We start from the raw sequence: 5000 nt of genomic DNA on the forward strand, positions 1-5000 counted from the left end.
TTATTACAGTTATTCTTTTATTTTCCACGATTGTTATTATTGTTATTAATACCATCGTTATCATTATCATTATTGTCGATATTGTCATTTTATTATCATTATTGTAATCATTACAATCTTATCATTATCATTGTCATTATCGTTATTATTATCATTATTATTATTTTCATCATGTTATTATTATCATTACTACTACTATTATTATTATTATCATTATTATAATTATTATTATTATTAGCATTAGTTATTGTAATTATTGTTAATATTATTATCATTATCGTTGTTTTATCATTATCAGTATTATTATCATTATCACTATTTTTCTTATTATCATTACTGATATTACCATCATTATGTATTATCCTTATTATTATTATTATCATTATTTTATCGCCATCATTTTCATTATTTTTTTATTATTATTATCAGTATCATTATTATTGTTATTAATATTATTATTAACATTATCATTATCCTTATTACCATGATCATTAATAATAATGATAATAGTAGTAGTAATAATACCATTATTATTATTGTTATTATTTTCGTTGTTGTTCTTCTTGTTGTTGATTTGCTATTACAATTATTATTATTATTATTATTATTATTATTATTGCTATTATTGTTGTTGTTGTTATTATTATCATTATTATTTCTGCTACTACTACTACTATTATTATTATTATTATTATTATTATGGTAATCATTATTATCACCATCATCCTCATCACCATTGTTATCATTACAATTATTATATTTTCTTACCATTATCATTTCCCCCTTTATCAGTATTGCTGTCCTTTTTATTATTACATTACCATAATATTTTTTATTGCCACTCCTATTAACACTACTATTGTTATCACTCTTATCATTATCGTTATCAGTAGTTACACTTTATTAGCAGCATGTGAATCAGAAGTAACATTACATATGTCAGCGATGGGAAAAAGACCTTTGAATTGTCGGTAATGATTCTAAAAATCGTTATCATCAGCAAATATTTATCGTCACGGAAAATTACACAATCAGCTGACTCGCTCTATCATCTCAAGTTTTAAAAATAAGAGTAAGAAACAGTAAACAATTAGGTAGTTTTTTTTTTTTTTTTTTTTTTTTTTTTTTTTTTATTGGTGTCATCCTTGTGGTCACTATTATTATTCATGTTCTTTTTTTTCATAGTTCTTTTTCCTTTTCTCTCTCCCTCCCGTAACACAATTAGTCTTCTGCAGTCACCAGGCAGTAAGAAAATGGTTTGTTTTAAAGCCTGAGAGCACAACAATCAGGCCTTACAAATATTTTAAAGCAGCGAAATGGATATACCAGTTTATGGTCAGCGTGGTCAGGGAGGAAGACTCCACGGTGCGAAAAGCTAAGTAGGCCAAACACAGAAGAAAGACTGGCTAAAAGAACTAAACACTCCTAGCCTCCGGGCTAGTACAATGGTAACGTGTCGGCCTCTCATCCGAGGGGTCGGCGGTTCGCGCCCCGCTCAGGCTCGAAAAGTTGCAATTGTCGCCTGGAGGTTACTGTTGTGGCTGGGCACCACGGCGGGTAAGGACTAGGTTCAGCCGAGTCAGCACCAGCTGACACACGTGAGTGAGTCGGCATTAGTCAACACAGGCCGGGCTCCCCTCATGGCATAGCCCGGGCGAGGCTAAGCTTCGCATATCGGATTAATCCTTAAAAACCCCATCATGTCAGTAATAATCACCAGTGTGTCAAGTGTTCCTTCCTCCGCTTTTGACATTTGCTTGCATTCGTAAGAACAGAGTTCGTGGCTTGAAATGTAAATACTGCTGTCTGTTCGTCGAGAGAACGGTCTATTCTTAAGTAAAAGGTTTGCAAGAGTTTGAATTTTAAAGGGACCGTCCCGAGCGGGAGGGGGGGGGGGTCGGGCTGCAGAGGTCGAAAATGAGTTATAACCATTTTCGAATACGTATACGAATGGAGAATTACCCATCCGATTATTAGGTCCGGCAACGAAAAATTAGGCAGTCAAACAAGGGCGTAACCCCACACCTCCCAATCGCCGATCGGCCACTTTCACCCTTATGCACATATGCCGTAAGGGCGCAAGAATGAGACATTGTATATTGACACTACCTACTGAAACTGAACGGAGGAGGCTAAGAGTGTCGTATTATAATGGATTCCTCCCAATGTTGTTGGTTTATGATAAAATAAATGAAGGAAAATTAAAATAAATGAAGGAAAATGAAAAGCAATCTGAATTTTTTTTTCACATAAAATGCGGTGAATATATTGCGATATCGACGTGTGCATCAGATGTGCAAGTTCAGACTTCGGTTATAATGTGTAAACAATGGCGTATCACTATCCCGTAAAATAAACGAGAATGGTCCGATCTTTGTTAACGGGTGATAACGGCTGCTTCTGTGGAAACTCGAGGATTGTAGGCCTATTTCACATGTAGTCGCCGATCGGATAAACTGTTCTTACATCATATATTTCATGTGCATGTGTTCATTGGAGACCGAATAAGTAAGAAAACACAAAAAAATAACAATAACACGATTATTACTACATACATACAAAACAAACGTAAACAGTACATGAAATATATATAGGCCTATATATATACATATAAGCCTACTAAAACATACGCGAATGCAAACGGACATGCGTACATGTATGCATACACATGTATATACATGTACACATACAATACATACCTGTTCACAAATATGTACACACGTGTAGACATTCAAACACACACACACACACACCATATGAACTTCTGTGTTACACGTGGCCAACTTCTTAGAAGAATGTGCACATAAATGTACATATGTACACATGTATATATATTAAGTACACATTTAGACACACATACACATGTCTGCATACACATACACTCATATTTACACACACCAGTACACATGTGTACACGTATTTACACACATGTGTACACATGTACAAATGGGTACATGTACATCCAACAATTAAGATATTTTCATATTTTTTACATTATTTTAGAGGAATATTAATGTACTTTCTTTAGTAATCAGTTCATAAAATTCTATTAAAGGATACTGACAGAAAATTAACAGAAATGCGCAGCGATTATCGCGGGCTTTTTAAATTTCGGTCCTGTTCTTTTTTCGCAAATAAAAAAAAAAAAAAAAAAAGGAATGGTCCCCTTAAGGGGACCGTCCTACCGTCTCGAAAAATGGGGGGGGGAGGGTAAAAATGGGGGGGGTGAAGCTTATAAAATCAAAACCATCTCATCGATTTCCTTCAAATTTGGATATATTGTTTATTGTAACATTCCACACCTTTGCTGTAAATTTTGTGAAAATTGACCCAAGGGGGCAACGCCCCCCCTCAAAAAACTTTTCATACCACATATGTTTCTTGTGTACTGCCCTTGTCCCACAGTTTTGCAATAAAAAAAAAAAAATGTCTAAACATCAATAAGATCCAAAGCGATTATCACGAGCTTAGTTTTCTCAAAAAAAAAAAAAAAAAAAAAAAAAAAAAAAACAATCTTTTTTTTTTTTTTTTTTTTTTCAAAAATCAAAAGGACCGAAATTCAAAAAAAGCCCGTGATAATCGTTGCACATTTTGATAAGCTTTAAATTGATACCAACAAAATTTGGATCGAATAAAACTTTTTTTATTTTTGAGAAACATCCAGTTGAAAATTCTGAATATTTCTGTTACTTTTCTGTCAGTATCCTTTAATAGAATTTTATGAACTGATTACTAAAGAAAGTACTTTAATTTTCCTCTAAAATATTGTAAAAAGTGTGAAAATATGTTAATTGGGTCTCGAGTTATGACGAAAATGACATGAGTACCCCCTAAAAAATTTAGGAAAATCGTAAGGTTGGTTACCTAACTTGGCCATAGACGATGCTACTGGTGGTCTCACACCACTTGTATTAGTGTTTTCATGCATGTACATGTGTTTTCATATGAAAACATGCTTGTTGGATGTACATGTACCCATGTGTACACATGTGTGTAAATACGTGTACACATGTGTACTGGTGTGTGTAAATATGAGTGTATGTGTATGCAGACATGTGTATGTGTGTCTAAATGTGTACTTATATATACATATGTACATATGTACATTATGTCACATCTTCTAAGAAGTTGGCCACGTGTAACACAGAAGTTCATATGGTGTGTGTGTGTGTGTGTTTGAATGTCTACACGTGTGTACATATTTGTGAACAGGTATGTATTGTATGTGTACATGTATATACATGTGTATGCATACATGTACGCATGTCCGTTTGCATTCGCGTATGTTTTAGTAGGCTTATATGTATATATATAGGCCTATATATATTTCATGTACTGTTTACGTTTGTTTTGTATGTATGTAGTAATAATCGTGTTATTGTTATTTTTTTGTGTTTTCTTACTTATTCGGTCTCCAATGAACACATGCACATGAAATATATGATGTAAGAACAGTTTATCCGATCGGCGACTACATGTGAAATAGGCCTACAATCCTCGAGTTTCCACAGAAGCAGCCGTTATCACCCGTTAACAAAGATCGGACCATTCTCGTTTATTTTACGGGATAGTGATACGCCATTGTTTACACATTATAACCGAAGTCTGAACTTGCACATCTGATGCACACGTCGATATCGCAATATATTCACCGCATTTTATGTGAAAAAAAAAATCAGATTGCTTTTCATTTTCCTTCATTTATTTTAATTTTCCTTCATTTATTTTATCATAAACCAACAACATTGGGAGGAATCCATTATAATACGACACTCTTAGCCTCCTCCGTTCAGTTTCAGTAGGTAGTGTCAATATACAATGTCTCATTCTTGCGCCCTTACGGCATATGTGCATAAGGGTGAAAGTGGCCGATCGGCGATTGGGAGGTGTGGGGTTACGCCCTTGTTTGACTGCCTAATTTTTCGTTGCCGGACCTAATAATCGGATGGGTAATTCTCCATTCGTATACGTATTCGAAAATGGTTATAACTCATTTTCGA

Source organism: Penaeus monodon, chromosome 13 (genome assembly GCF_015228065.2).
Source record: "Penaeus monodon isolate SGIC_2016 chromosome 13, NSTDA_Pmon_1, whole genome shotgun sequence".
Taxonomy (NCBI): Eukaryota; Metazoa; Arthropoda; class Malacostraca; order Decapoda; family Penaeidae; genus Penaeus; species Penaeus monodon.